Raw genomic sequence first — 16,943 nt, 5'->3', positions numbered from 1 at the left:
CTCCAGCAGAATTTTCCCTCTTCTGTATTCCCACAATGGTAATCCATAGCCTTATGATCCTACTAATGACACTTATAATAATCTATACCTCTTCATCCATCTGCCCAATAGACTGTGAGCTTCACAAAGCTGAAGACTATCCTTGCTAACTCCAGACGTAGCACAGTGCCTGGCATATTACGGATATTCAGGAAACATCCACTATATACATGGATTAAACTGAACAAAATCTAAAAGAAATCAGTCCTCACTCATAGCAAGCACAGGTGGAAGCAAGCAGTAAGTAATTAACCCAATTTTCTACTTCCACTTGGCAATTCTGGTTGTACTTATTAAGGAAACCAATGTAATTTTTTGAAGTAAACTTAGTAATGATGACACTTAGGAAAGATGTAGCAAATAATTCCCCTTACATGTGTCTGTGTTGTCCTCCAACCTGGCTGGGATTCCATGAACCGTAATCAGGAATTCCAGTGATACATTTCAAATCTGTTTCTGCTCCTTCTGGAGGCTGGTCCCCCTCCCAACCCCACAACATGAGAAATGAGGGAATCTGTGTTTTTAAGAAGATGTCTGAGGGGTTGTTAGGATCCTGCACATTCAGATAGAGTTCTCAGAGCATACTAGTACTAGGAAAAGCACAATATTAAAAGTCAGAAGACCTGGGGTCTGGTTTTTGTCATTTGCTAGATGTATTTTTCCCCAGTCATTTAACGGTGCTGAATGTATTTCTTCTCTGTAAACCAGTGAAAATAATGTCTCCCTTCCTTACCTGTCAGGGTCGTTGTCAAGATCAGATGCAAAGCTATAAGAAAGTGACAATGTGCTAGAAAAGTGCCATTATTTAATGACACTGCCTGAACCCTGTCGGATTTATTCGCGTATGAACCTTCTTGTGACTCCAAGACGATGTAGTCTCAAGGACAAGAGCAGATGGACTTAGCAGTCAGGAATCCCCCCCAAAAACAGAAATGAAATCATTTCCAGAGACTCTGACAATGTGGAAGCAAAACTACAGATGTGACGGGTTCTAAACCTCATTATCACGTGACAGGGACCCCACAAGCCTGGGAATGAGAGGTCTTTTTTTCCTAGAACTTTCCAAGGAACTCAAGAATAACAATCGCCAAACAATTGTTAGGTGAAAGATGAAGGACCATGGATGTCGAGAAGGTATTTGAGGGAAGGGAGAGATTGTGTCGTCTGTTTTCACAAATCAGCCAACTCTGGTACCATTCTATCAATGAGTCACACAATGGTACCAAGTGGTTAAACCACTTCCTTTAGTCAGGCAAGGAAAATGAAAGAGAAGGGTGTCCTGGTCCTCTGCTTGGGTTTTATTTGTGTCACGTATCCACTGTTGTGATTCATGCAATCTTGCATTTTCCACGAAAAATCTCCAAAGGCTATTTCAATTGCTTATTCGTAATTTTGCAGGCCTGAGCCTGACACCCTCTGGGGGTGAGGGAGGTGTGGCACCAGGTGTTCCAGCTGTGAGGGTTTTGATCCATGGAACAAAGCTGCACCGACAGCTGGAGGCCCCAAGAAAACCCTGCCCAGCCAGAGCGCTTTGCACTACACCATCAAGTGCCAGGGAAGGGGAGACCCTGGAGGAAGTGGCTCCTACAGGGTCAGCTGTGAGGAATAATCTATAGTAACAAGGGTTGCCAGATTCAGAAAATAAAAACACAGCCCACCCAGTTAGATTTGAATTAGCAAAAATGTCCCACATCCTATTTGGGACACATTTATAATATATATTTATATATATATATATTTTATATTAAAAATAAATTTGAATAAATGCAAATGCAAATATATATATTGTTGTTTATATATATATATGTATATATATATACATATATATATTTATTCACATACATAATAGTAATAGTAGTATTACTATTAGTAATACTATGTAATAGTAATCGTGCACTCTCACTATTTCCCCATAATAGTAATCGTGCACCCTCACTATGTCCCTTGTCTGATGATCCTCAGCCTTGGCTGCCCATTAGAATCACCTGGAAAGGTTTTAAAACTCCTGATGCTCAGACCACTTCCCAGGCCAATGGGACAGACTCCTCTGGAGTTTTGTGACTCCAAGTGTCAGCCAAAATTGAGAACCATTGTCAGGCTTGGTGTTTTAGCTGATAAAGGAAACTGGTAAGAGCGATAGTTATGTGACCAACAGCAGGTTTTCCAGACATTGGGGTAAAGCTTTAGCTTCTCATTTGACTCAGTGTTTCCATGAAAATATGATCTATGAACTCCTCAATAAATAAATATCTATGGAGCACCATCCCAGGCACTGGAGGAACAGAAGTAGAAGAGATGCAGCCCTTGCTCTCAAGAACCTCAGCCTGGGGTGGACTTTCATCATAAATCCTTCCAGGTAAAACTCTTTCTCTCCAGGAAAGAGCTGAGGGAAGAGGAATGGAAGGGGTGATGAAGAATGATGTCCCAGTGCCTCTGTGGACACTTCTTTAGAAGGTGCTAGAAAACAAGAAGGAAAAGGTATCCAAAGAGAAAGGAAGGGGGGGGGGTGAAAGGGGAAGGAAAAGGAGGGAGGAAGAAGAGGGGGAGAAGGGAGGAAGGAAGGCAGGGAAAGATTTTTTTAAGCAGGACATAAAGAGCACAACCATAAAGGAGAAGATTGATAGATATGACTGAGTTAAAATTAGGCACATCTGATCTCCAAAAGACATCAACAAGAAAGTGAATGGGCCAGGCACGGTGATGCACGCCTATAATCCCAGGGGCTCAGGAGGCTGAGGCAGGAGGATAGCAGATTCAAAGCCAGCCTCAGCAACGGGGAGGCACTAAGCAACTCAGTGAGACCTCGTCTCTAAATAAAATACAAAATAGGGCTGGGGATGTGGCTCAGTAGTTGAGTGTTCCTGAGTTCAATCCCTGGTACCAAAAAAAAAAAGAAAGAAAGAAAATGAATGGGTAAGCCAGAGAATGAAGAATTCATATCTTGTTCATATCCTGAATATATGTATATATGTACTTACATATTTATGAATATCTTCATATATATGTACATGTGTGTGTACATATATATATATATATATATATATATATAAATATATATATATAAACTCTTATAAGTCAATGAGAAAAAGACAAACCGCCTACTAGAAAATGAAGAGAATACCTCAACAAGAACTTCATAAAAGAGGCTCTATGACATATCAAAAGACTTATGAAGACATGTTCTCCTCATTTGTAAGAAGACAAATGCAAATTCAAATCACTTTGAGATTATTGCTCTATGCCCTCGAGAAGAGCTTAAAAAATAACAACATGACAATTTAAACCAGAGTGCATATCATGAGTAATTCCCATACCCTCCTGGAAGGAATGTAAATTGATAACCATCTTCTGACAGACATGGTTTGCTTCCACTGCTGATAATAATCTGTCACCAACTGGTAAAGATGAGCAAACATACATCCTAAGACCCTGTGGTTCTTGTCCTAGGCTTGTGTATAACAGATGCAGCTACATATGGACTTGGAGACTTGTACAAAAACATTCCTACCAGGGAAGAACCCACATGCTCATCCACAGAAGAATGGGAGAAAGATTGAGAGACGTTCATACCATAGCCTACACAGTAATGAAAATGAGCCACCACCACCAACAACAGCCTAGATGAGTCACACAGAGATAGGGTTTAGGGAGAAAAGCCAGACACCCAACCAAATAAGAAAAAAAATTATATATATATATATATATATATATATATATATATATATATATATATATATATATATTCCCATGAACAGATCATAAAAGGATAAAGTTAGCAAAATAGTGGCCACCCCTAAAAGTGTGAAAAGCAATCACTTTTGGAGAATAGGAGTGGGAGATGGTTAAAAAGAGAATTCAGGAATCCTGGGGCTCTGACAATGCCTAATTTATTTCCTTTTTTTTTAATAACTGTTGGCAATCTTTAGTTCAATTAAATAAAAATGAAATGTTTGAATATAAACAGAAGACTAGAAGACAACAACTAAAAGAGTAACACTAATAGTATTCATAAAAAAAAAAACAGGTAGGATTAAGAGGGTTTTTTTAATCTCATTCTGTGATTTAGAGTTTTTTTTGTAAGACTAGAAGTATAGTTCAGTGATGGAGCACTTGCTTAGCATGCACAAGGCCCTGGGTTTAATACCTAATCTCATGAAAAAAAAATGTTTTTCTATAATGCACACATATTAATTTTATACTCAGGAAAGAAAAATCAATGTTTTCTTTAAAGCTGAAAATTTCTGTTCATATTTTTAACATTTTACAAAATATCTTTTGTTGACACTTGTGATACCATCCAATAATGCCCTTATCTTTTTCTTCTTGTGAAGGCTGTTTATATATTTTTTTGACTTTAGAAATATTCATTCTTTCAGGAGGATTTTTCAGAGAAATCAGGTGACCTTCTACTTGAGATATTAGGTATGTTTTTTACTTGTTTTTCTCCCTCTTCAATGTGAACAATGAAAAGGGAAGTGTCATCTGCTGAGATACCAAATTTTTTCAAAATCTCTGAAATACTATTGTTTGGGGAGAGGTTGAATATGATTTCAGTGGACAGAGTTCTCATCTTTATTTTTCCTAGTTTCTAGAGATGAACTGCTTTCTTTGCTGCCACAAGTATCTGAAAAGGATCAACAATCACAGCATTTTTTACATCTTTAAGTGACAGAAGGGTCACCTGGCTGGTCCTGATCTGCCCAGAAGATTTCCCCCACAGAAACAAAGCCCTCAACTCACAATGCTCAATTTCTTGACCCCAGGGTGGTCATTGAGTGTTTTCTTTATAATAGTGCACTCACTTATACTTTTATGATGTGTGCTATCTCATGTCCTTGCCCTAGATTTCAAAATTGCTAAGTTTTTTTTATGATGACCAGGACCATTTTATGAATCTTGCATGAAAACTTTTTGCCCCCTGACCCCTAGGAAGTTTTATAAAACCCTAACTCTAAAGTATACAGGGCTCCCTCCTGGATGGTCATCGTCTGTATCCTACAAGCTCCTGACCCATCACCTTTTGCCCCCAAAGGTTTTTTAGGTGACTTCCAATTAAATATGAAGTCATCAATAATGCTTAAAAAATTCAAGTCGAATCATGTCACGTCTTTGTTCAAGAGCATCCCAGGGCTTCTCGTACCATTTAGAGGACAGCCCTAAGCTTTCCCTGGCCTCCAAAGCTTTGCATGTCCTGAGAGCCCACATCAGCCCTAATATTCACAGCCCACCACCCCACCCCTCCCATGCACTGAAGGTAAACTCCACCTGGGCAGGAATTTTTGTCCTCAGAGTTCACCGATGAACTCTCCGCACTTGGAAGAGAGTTCAGCGTGTAGTAGGTGTTCAATAAACATATATTGAGAGAGCAAGAGAGTGAACAGAGCAATATATTAAGTTCAACCTGGAAAAAGTTAAGGAAAGTCACTGCCACTGAAGAAACAAACTGCAAATTAGGTAACAGGAAGGATAAGATTACCCAACCAGCCACAAATGAATCAGAGGTTCTGGTCAGTATCGAACTTGAGTGGTCATTCTGAGGCCACGGTGAGCAAGAGGCAGAGGTACAGTGTGGAAAGGTCTAGAACCACGATACAGGCTCTCCAGCTCCTTCTCATCACACAGGAAGTTCTCCAGCTTCAATTAACCTGTGACACCGCTTAGCGGTCTGCAGGGTTCACATCACTCACAAAAGAATTCCATCTCCTGATCAAGATACTGTGCTTTCCATGGATGATTTGTGGGGGGTACTGCAGGAAGCCACGCTCCCAAAATGTGTGCATTTCATATTAATTCAGGATAAGTGATCCCAGGCCATCAGATACATCCTGCTAAATATGTTCCAGAGGTAAGGACTCACCTGCCAGCAAATACCCCTGGTTCATTTCCCAGGAAATCTGGGAATTAATTACCAGGTTTACGAGAAAAGAAGGTGGAGACCTGACTCTTCTCTTTCCTGAGGACATTCCTCTTTCCCGGTAACCCAGTACTGAGAAGAGAGAGTAGATTCGAGCACAGCAGCTTCATTCCTTTCTTCCCAGATACAAAGGAAACATAAGAGGGATGGGAGTGCAGTTCACGGGTAGAGTGCCTGCCCTGGGTTCCATCCCATAGCACCACAGTTGTCAAACAACCCATCATCAATCAGTCAGTCAAGGAACACAGGATCAGGGTCACTACGAACCCATTCCCAGGTTATATGAAATTCTTTGAAAAAATGGTAGGAAAAAATGCATTTGGATCAAGTTAATTGTGCCGCTGGGCCTTCTGGTGGATTCTGGTCTAACGTCTGGCCCACCCCCACCTCCTTCCTGTGGCCTCACTCTTAGAGAATGAGGTCAAGGGTCGTTGCTGCCGACAGTTGTGCCCCAAGGATGGCTCTGGATTCTCGGTCCCCAGAGCAAATTTTTTTAATTAAATGATCATTTCAAAGCCTCCCACAATCACACACGTGTCTGCGCTCTAGACATACCACTCTTGGCATGTTCTCACAACGCGGACACTGGAAACCAGGAAAAGACTAATGTGGTACCAGGAGATGACCTCCAAAACTTTCTGTTTGGGGTTGACAGAGAATCTTGGAGGACTCCAATTTAGAAATGTCCCCAACCCCTCAGGTGATAAACATTTGTCTCATTTTCCATTGTCTCCTGAACTATTAGCAGGGTTTATTGACAAACGGAAGAACAAAGCAAAACTTCCCTGGGTCAACAAACACAGTCCTCTGGTCTCCAGGCACAGGCTCACAAGTCTTGGACCCTAGAGCAGGGTTGAAATGAGCTCAGGCTAGACCCACCTGTACCAAATGCATTAATATTGCATTATAAAGAATCGCTCATCTCCATATGAGGCACTTCAGGTTGAAAGTGTCCCTCAGAGAGGCCCAGATAGGAGAACTGGTTGGAATATAGTCAAGATTATGGCCAGAGCAGGTGATGGGCTCACATGAGCCTGCTACCGACAGGTCTTAATCTATTTTGTGTCGCTATAACAAAGTACCTGAGGCTGAGTATGTTGCAAAGAAAAGAAGTTGTTTTCTTTTGTTGTTGTTTTGGCCTAGTCTAAATACAACCTCAGACAGCTGCATCTGATTAGATTCTGGTGAAAACCTCATGTTGTGTCAACTCACAATGGAGAAGCAGAAAGGGGGAAATGGACACATGTGAAGGGAACAGGTGTGTGTGCAAGGGAGAGGGAAAGCTGACACAGTTTATAACGACCTAGCCTCCAGATGATTAATTCAGTGCTGTAAGACCTAACTAGCTCCCCACGAACCTAATCCAGTTTCAAGAAACTAATCTCACAAGACAGGCATTAATTCATGACCAGTCACCTCCCGTTAGGATCCACCTCTCAATTCCATTACAAGATTCCACCCTACGAACTTTTGGGATACAAACCAATCCAATCCACAGAGCCATACAAACCCTTAAATTCACTCCACTAATGATGAAAAATCTTTTCCAGATCTCAGAGGTTCTAATCAAACCAACGCAGCACCCCAAATCCTTCCTCATGTCCCCACGGGTACCATGACTCTTCATTTCTATGGGATGAAGCATTCATGGAGTTTGCCAAGTTGAAAGACCATCTTTCCAGGGTAACCGTCTTATCCTGACAATCCAGTCTAAACTTAGCCCATTTTTAAACCTCTCCTGTTCATGTTCCTAGAAATCAGTCCTAGCTGGACCTCAACATAGGTGACACAGCTTACCTGGCATCCCAGGACCAGGTGGTGGCCAAACCAGGACCAGGCCCCTGGCTGCTTCCTTGTTCCTTCTCTGAGTTTCTTCCTGCAGAGAATGTCTTGGCTTTGATGTAAATAAGTTTAATGAGGTATTTCCTAAGAGCAGAACCGAGGGAGACGGCAAGTACATGGGTATTGGATTCCTGAAGTAGGTACGGAGGCGCAGAGAAAATGAGTAGACCCAATTCACAAATTTTGCCTAGGGCTAGACCTTTACACATTTAATATACGGTGATAATAATAATAGATCCACTCAGTCGTTCTTTTCTTCCAAGGGACCAAATTCGCCTGCTCTTCTCGATGGTCAGAGAGGAATGAGATGCGGGGCGATGACATTCCATATACATTTTGCCCTTGAGGTCCCAGGGCGCCCCTTCCTTGAGGGTTATAATTCTTTAGCTGACTTGAGTCTACTCCTGGTTCTCACACCAATGACTTACACCCAAGAGTGTATATCTATTATAATTGCTACCTAAAGAGAATAAGAATTACAGATAAGTAATTTTCTTTTTCTAATCTAACCCCCTGGAGGCATTTTAGCAGCTAATACTGGTGATGACAGGCATTTCTGCTATAATTTATACAATTTCATTTTTCTTAATCACGGATTTCAGTTCTCTTACGTCACCTGCTTGAAATGGAAGCAGAATTTTTTTTTTTGTCTCTGTTTTTACATGTACAGTCCTTCTTGCAAAGGTGTTTAAAATGTCCACACCATTATGAGAAATTCAGATTATCATCTTCTCTGAAATGGCTTTCCTCTAATTGCTTGCAAATCCTCTTAAAACAATTTTATAAACCATGAATTTAGGTGCTTCAATGAGACGCCGTATTTTGAGTACTTAAGAAAATATGAAAATTTAATAAGAGTATCTTTATAGCTATTTGCCTTGGCAGAGAAATTGCTGATTAAGAATGCACACTTAAAATATTGTGTGTGGTACAGCACAGAAGAGAACTTAGGGTATGTCAGTGGTGGGTTTGTGTAATTTTTTTCCCTTCTTGGTTCTCATCCAATACAATGCTTGGCACGTGAAAAGATGTCAGTAAATATTGGTGATTTGCATTAAGTATAATTAAGAAGTCATCCAATAAGGAAGTATGCTGAGCACACCATTTACCTCCCGACTCTCTCCTTCAAAGACAGCTGGATGTAAGGAATCCGAGTCAAGGAAGTGTCCCTAGTCAAGAGGGTCTGTACATTCTGATACAGCCCAGGATCATCTGAGATCTAGAACAGTAGTTGGTAATGCCATTAATGGATTTTGACAGTTTAGGGCTTTGTAGGAATTCAATGGAATGGAATGGAATGGAACAGAGCACTTCTTCTTTCATAGGACATGAACTCTTTCGTGAAATTCCTTATCTCCCCCATGAACAATGGGCCTAAGTTACACTGTGGAATGTATTTCTTCTGTGATTCAACAAAAACTTTGAAAGCCTTGGTAGCAGCTTGAATAGAATCTCCCAAAGTGATATGTTCGAATCTTTATCGCTAGATCCTATGAATGTGACCTTATTTGGACAAAAGAATCGTTTTGCCTAAGTAATTAAGGTAAGGATTTCAAGCTGATGAGAACATCCTAGAGTACCTAGGTGGGCCCCGAATCTGATGACAAATGTCCGTGTAAGAGAGAAGCAGAGCGAGATGGAAGACAGATTGAAGAGGAGGAGGAAATGGGACCACATTTCCCACGAGGTTGGAGTACTGTGGCCACAAGTCAAGGGCTGTCCAGAGCCAGAAGACACAGGAAGGATTCTCCCCTGGAGCCTCTGGAGATAGCACAGCCCTGGAGATGCCTGGATTTCAGACACCTGCCTTCCAGAACTGAGAGAGAATTTCTGTTTTCTTAAGTTCCCCAGGTGTTGGTACTTTGTTATAGCAGCAGCAGGGAACTAATACAGGCACTGATTTAAAAGATGCAAAGTTCTGGGAGTTTTCAAGAATACCAGAACCAATTTGTCTCTACTCAGTCTACACCAAAGTCCCAGGTTGAAGTTCATTTTAGTCCTTAGTTCACCCAACATTCTTTTAAATCCATGGGCTTTTATGAGTAACCCAACCACTACCCACTATGTGGTACAGTCCCAGGGAAAGAAACAGAATTCTACACACTCACTCCCAGTCACCCCAGCCAACAAAGATGGTCCTCCTGATCAGGAAATGTAAGCAGCTTAATTGTTCAATTTTTATTATAAATTTATGATAACAGCTATGCTTTCTCAAACTTAAAGAATGTTCAGAAAATCACTATTTTAGACTTCTCCCTAACTCACTAGAGCCAGTCAAAAATAAAAAGGGACTTGCAGGGTCTAGGTATGTAGCTCAATGGCAGAGAGCTTGCCTAGCATGCAGAAAGCCCTGAGTTTAATACCTACCACTATAAATATAAAAATAGAAATAAAGGAATTTGGCAAGGATGAGAAAAGAGGGCTCACTTAATAACAATGTGATTTTCATTTCTGTTTTCTTTCCCGTACCGGCCAAAAGAAGCACTGTGTCTAAGGATGTCCGCACATCAGTCACCATAGGACACGGTGTGTATTGCTGTTTTTACCCATGGACCTTCAGCAACTGTAAGCTATCCATATAGGATATAAAGTATATCCAGAGAGTCTATACTTTAATTAGAGCATGACTAATGGAATTATAGGTGCTTATAACAAATCCATTGTGCAATTTGTATCAGCGGTAATTAGCACTAGGAATTGCCAAGAAGCTACGGTAGCTTAAAGCAACTGACCTTCTTTGGCTCTTCAGCTTTCCATGAGGACTGGGTGGGTGTCATTCCAAGTAACCAGCACCTAGGGGAAAACATACAGGAGGCAAGACACCGGGGTCACATTCATTCAGTTGGTCCTCATCGTCTCCCATCTTGACTTGAAGACTGTACATTAGCGTTAGGACACTTAGTAGGTTGCACATAGCAGTCCCTCCATAAATACGCCCAACCTGATTGAAATGAGAAGGCAGCGAACACTAGGGGTTAGGGAAAATGATCGAGAGGGGAAAAGAGAAAGGAGTATAAACAGGAATAATTGTGCCAACAATGAGTCACTGCATTCACGACCTTTTCCCTTCATTTTTAGAAAAGAGGAAGGAAGAGAGGGAGAGAGGGATGTTTTCAAACTGCCAAGGTCTCCACAAACAAGAAGCTGGTGAAGGTCAAAGCCTCTCACCAGCCACGGTCCCCTGGGTCCCTAGCAAGGCACAGCAAACTGAAATTCTCTAGAGACTCCTGGGCCTTGCAAAGCCAGGCTCCATCACGGCTGTGGCACCATGTCAAAGTGATCTGTGTACGTCAGGGTGGTCATAAAAGATGTCATGAGAAGCCCTCGGTGAAAGAAGACAAAGGGGAGCAGAGATGCTGGAAAGAGTCAAGGAACTTGCACAGAGTAGCTGGGGTGGGGACATTCACCGGGCATCTGTGGTCCCAGACAAAGCTGCCTTCACAGGTGGCTGAATTTGGTGGAGCCATTCTATTGATTGATTGATTGATTGATTGATTTTGTGCAGGGTCTCACACAGGCTAAGCACATACTCTACCCCATGCTCCTGGAGCCATTTTTTTCAATCAAAATTCGTTTGACTTTTTATGGCAATAGCAAGAGAAAGAAAAAAGTTATAAAAGCAAGTCTAGAGTTGAAGATGACCTGCCCTGATTAACTCTATAAGTAAACTCTTGGCCACTTGACCAGGTGACATGACTTCACTAAGCCCCAGTTTTTCCTTTTTGTGAAATTAACACCAAGCTTCCAATTGCTGCAATTATTCATTGAGTTCCTGTCCGCTAACGTGCTTAGCACAGTAATTGATGGTGCACCTAAGAAAGTTTCACCGTTTTGTAAGTGCAAACTTTTCCTCAGCTACCCAGGGTTCACCGAAGCCCAGTAGCATCTAGGAAAAAAAGGTGCATTATTAAGTTAAATTTTCCGTGGACACACATTAGCACACTGCTTCAGTGGTGATATAACTGATAAGTCATATTTCCTCCAGCCCAGCCTGCATGTGGCCACCGGCTTCCTGACAAGTATTTCATCCAAGGCCCCTCAGCAGACTGGAAAAAATTTGGACTTAAGAGTCAATTGAACCTGCTAATTAATACGCGGCAATCTCTAGCAGGTCCCTTCACTTCTCTACACCTTGGTTTTCCCATTTATTAAGAGGGACAATAACACTTTAGAGAAAGAATAACAACAAAGTGGAAATAACAGTTTTGGGGGGGAAGTTGTCTTAGGGATTAAAAACATGACATCCTTGAAAGCAACCATCAGTGCCTACTGCAGAGCAACTGCTCCATGCCTTCTAACGCGTTCTGTCTTATCCAGCCTACTCCAAACCTCCCCCTCCCAGTCCCTGTTCCAGCTCCAAAGGAGGCCTGCCCTGTGAAGCCCCCGCCATCTCTCCTGGACTTACTGTGTTTTCTGCCAGAGGAGACTTTTCCCATCCCTGCGTCTCCAAATCATCCTTCAAGACTCACTTCAAATGCCATCTTTCCCCCCAAACCACTCCCTGCCCTGCAGAACGTCCTCCTCCTCCTTCCTACCTCTGTTCCTCTCCTCTTCCTGCTCCCTCCATCTCTATCTATCTCTATCTCTCTGAGCTTCCTAGACCTTTGTCTTTGACCTTCTTAAAACCTCCACATTGTTTACAATCACTACCCGTGTATTTCTCCAAAATAGTACGTTCCCTAAGGGTGTAACTAACAGTGGTCCACTTTATGCTTTCAATATAACCCTTGCTGCTCTACCTCTGCGACTTTTTCTTAAAATAGACAGTTTCTTTCTCTTCCTGTCTCCCTGCTCCTCCCAAATCTCTCCCCCTCCCTAATCTCAGGGAAAATGGATTAGCTTTCTTCCCCATCCTAGGCAGAGTTATCTGTCCTTGGGCACACACACACACACCCTAGGAACTAGGAATCCAGATTTTGGGGATGGCACCAGAAGATCTCAGAAATGACTGTCTCCCAAATTAACAAGTGAATTACAACTCCAACAGAGAACACGTGAAATGTAGCCTTTGAATCACCTCTTTAAAAGCCCCCCTGCCAGATGGGCAGAATCACAGCCTCCGGGACAGGAGTCCCCTGTGCTTCTCCTTTGCTAGCAAAGCAATAACCCTTCTTTTCTTTTTTCCTTTTTCTCAAAACAGTGTCCTCCTTATTGGAGTGACATTGGGGACAAGGACCGAGCGTGTGGTAACAAGGGTATAGTCTCCAACTCCGTCTTCTTCTGAGTGTCTCCCAGGGCTGGCACAGCTCAAAGACTTGAAAAATATTTGTTGGATGAAAGAATCAATAACAAATTATATGCATTAAAAGAAATCTTCATATAAAATACTTAGGCTATATTAACAAATGTAGGTTAATCCTTTCCACTAAACTGGAGACTCTGTCTTCCATTTTATTTTACAAATGTAAATAAAAGAAACTACATGCGTTTACCAGCCAACTTTAAGCAGATTTTCAATGTCTGCCTTCAATATTCCAAATAGTTTGGGCCCCCATTTCCTGTAAAGAGCAAATGAGTTTAGCTATGCTACTCTCTAGCATTTGACAGCTCTGGGGCTTTGAGTATGAGGAATCAAAGTAATCAGTTATTTCATTAATTTGATGCTGGAAAATGTGTCAAAAATATCACCTGTCTTTGTGTACACTGGTGAATTGCCCAATTTTTTTTTTCCTTTCATTTGTTTGGGGTCATATAAATGACACAAGAAACACAACTAAATTATCCAATTTCTTGAAAATTCATCTGTATGAATCCTTTAAATTTTGTTTTAACTTTAAAAAGCATCTTTTTAGCACTTTTTTTAAAAAAGCTAATCAATGCAATTTTTTTTCAGTTGTGAATGGAAAATAGCACTGTTCCTTTAAGACATCCCAAAATCAAGAAACCCAGCCCATAAGCCAGTTCCAACTATCATAGAGAAAGGCATTTCCAAACATCTCGTGTGAGTGGAACCAACTTTCCCACCATGGTATCCTCCGAAGCATCAGAAGCAAACTCTCACCCAGGACGGGTGGAGAAGGAGCCCATCCTGCGCAAGGTCAACAGCGCTCTTGTTTTTGCTTTGTCTTAAGATGCTTCACCTTTGCCATTCCTTCGAGGTCTTAGAACACAGAAACTAAACCTAGTGCACCATTAATCCTGGCCACCTCTTTTTTCAGGGGTTAGAAACAGTCCTCTGATAGAAAACCATGGAACTGTGGAGTTCTTCACAAACACACCATGACGCATGCACCCTGCAGGTGGGAAGGTTGTCACTGTCTGATCATGGAAATGTGACCAGCCTGAAATCTCACCCTGCCTTGTTCTGCAACCTCTAACACATCCTTACACCTGGTAGTACCTCTCTTAACATCCAGGGCATCAAATTTTTCATTTTATAAGAACCTAATGAAAACTGATCTCTTGTTTTTCTTTTAATATATAGTGTTTTAAACAAGAGTGATACTTTTATTGTTAAATCTCTGAGAGATTTAATGGCTAATATCAATTTATCAATATATCAATAATATATATCAATAATAGTTTATCAATATCAATGCTGTTCTTCAGGTTTTAGAATGCACCCAATCTCTCTTTGGTGATAATGTCTTTTCTGTGAAACGCACTTGATGATTACTAGACACCAGAGACCACAAGTTTAGACTCTACACCTTTATTGAATGAATCCTGTCATTTACTCTTATTAAATTATGAAAAGAGAGATCAGTGATATGCCAGACTAAGAAGCCCCAGAACTCCATGGAAATGCAAAACAAAACAAACAAACAAAAAAACCAACAAAAACAACATATAGAAACTAACTTAAAAAGACTTTCTAAGAACTCTGGAAAACAAAGATCTAAGCAACCAAGCAAATGATTAATCAAAAAATATTCAATCAACCTGTTAACCATCAACAGGTGAATGAATAAAGAAAATGTGGTTCATACATAGAATAGAATATTACTCAGCCACAAAAAATATGAATGAAATTCTATTATTTGAAAGCAGCATGAAAGGGACAGAAGGGTATTGTTTTGAGAGAAATAAGGAACAGGAAAAAAAAAATCACATGTTTTCACTCATTTGTGTGAGCTACAAAGGTTGACCTCAAAGAAATTGAGAGTAGATTAGTGGGCTTCAAGGTCTGGGAAGGGTGGAGGGAAGGGACAGATGGGTGGAGGCTGGTAAATGGGTACAGGGTGGAGGTGAAGAAGAACTTCTAATGTCCTACTCAGAAACTGATGTGACTCCATTTTTGAAAATAAGTAAATAACAGCAGCTTCTACCTCAAAGCCTGTCCTAAGGAAGGGGGCCTGTCCTTGGAAAATCCCACAGAGCACTCCTAAGCACATACCCACCCTGCTGAGTTGTTTGTAAACAACAGGAGAGGTCTGCGGTGGCACCAGGTGTCCCTGACTCAGGCTAGGTGGGGACCCATAGCAACCCCCTAGCAACCTCCAATCAGCATGAGACAGGGAAATACCTGGGATGCCAGATGACCTCCCAGTAGTTTATGGTGGTTGATAACATGTTGGGAAACCATGTAGTTTAGCACGTACACCCCTCATGGCCTAAACCAATCAGTTCAAAGGAAACCCCCTCTTGTACTAGCCAATCACCCCTGCCCAACTTGTTCCCACCAGTGAATGTGCTAATCAATGTTAAGAGCTGTTTGATTTTCCCGTGGTATGGAATGATTTACTGTATGATGTTGTGACACATAGAGTATCCCCCCAAAACCTATAAAATCTCACTGGACAAAGGACCGGGGCTCACTCCCTGGAACCGCTGCGTCGGGAATGGTTGTGAGTCCAGGCTCGAGCTTGCAATAAAGACTCTTGTGTGATTGCATCAGATTCGGCTCCTGGAGGTCTATTGGGGTCCCACGAATCTGGCATTACACTACAGCACATTAGGATACCTGTGGTTGACAACATTTAATTGAATAGTTCAAAATAGCTAATAGAGAACATTTTGAATGATCCCAACACAGAGAAATGATAAATGTTTGAGTTGATAGATCTGCCAATTACCCTGATCTGATCATTAAGTCTTGTATACATGTATTGAAATGTGACACTCTATACCATAAATATGTGCAATTACTATTCATCAATTAAATATTAAATTGCATTTTTAAAGCTTTTAAAAATATCTTTATTTTATTTTAATGTGGTGCAGAGGATTGAACCCAGTGCCCCATGCATGCTAGGTGAGCACTCTACCTCTAAGCCATAACCCCAGCCCCTAAATTGCACTTTTAAAAACCCTAATGAAACATCCTTTGTCAAATACAGACAAGAGAAAGCCAATGTGGTGCCTCTTATGCTTGCTTGCTCCTTTCTCTCCCAGAGCAACACTGCACTACAAGGAACATAGCAGAACTAACATTCTAAACTGTCTGTGGTCTACCTAAAGGACTGTCTCGGCTAAATCAGAGTTCAGAGAGAGACTGGCAGCATTCTGCATATCTCAAACTGGAGAAGCAATGGAAGGTAGTCTTTGAGAGCTGCCGGAGCACCACAGACCTGGACATATCTAAATGTACCACAGAGGAATATGATAGGACATCTCAGCCTCAAGGAAGAGGCTAGGGTGAGACTCTTTAGAAACTGAAAATATTTAAGGATAGCTGTGCATATGGAGGAAATTTAAACACACACACACACACACACACACACACACACACACAGTTAGAATACACACATAGAACAGATTTTAGAAGACCAAGTCTTCACTGGCTGACCCCAAGGTTCAGGACACACCACACTAATTAGTGAAGGCCTTTCACACCAGTCTACAAAGACCAAGATAGGTGACTGTTTGTCTTTTTTTTTTTTAATATGTGTGTGTGTGTGTGTGTGTGTGTGTGTGTGTGTGTAGGGTTGTTGTTGAACCTTTATTTTATTTATTTTTATATATATGGTGCTGAGAATCGAACCCAGTGCTTCACACATGCTAGGCAAGCACTCTACCACTGAATCACAATCCCAGCCCCTCTTTGTCTTTTTTAAATGCCTAATTTTCAACAAATGATTACAATTGAAATGTTACACTGTATGCCATAAATAGGTGCAATTACTATGCGTCAACTAAATGATTACAAGAATTTACAAAGAAACAGAGAAGCATGACCCATTCAAGGGAACAAAATAAATCTCCAGAT

This window comes from Callospermophilus lateralis, chromosome 6, assembly GCF_048772815.1.
Source record: "Callospermophilus lateralis isolate mCalLat2 chromosome 6, mCalLat2.hap1, whole genome shotgun sequence".
Classification (NCBI taxonomy): Eukaryota; Metazoa; Chordata; class Mammalia; order Rodentia; family Sciuridae; genus Callospermophilus; species Callospermophilus lateralis.
The sequence above is the reverse complement of the archived record's forward strand: the minus strand, read 5'-3'. Positions refer to the sequence as shown.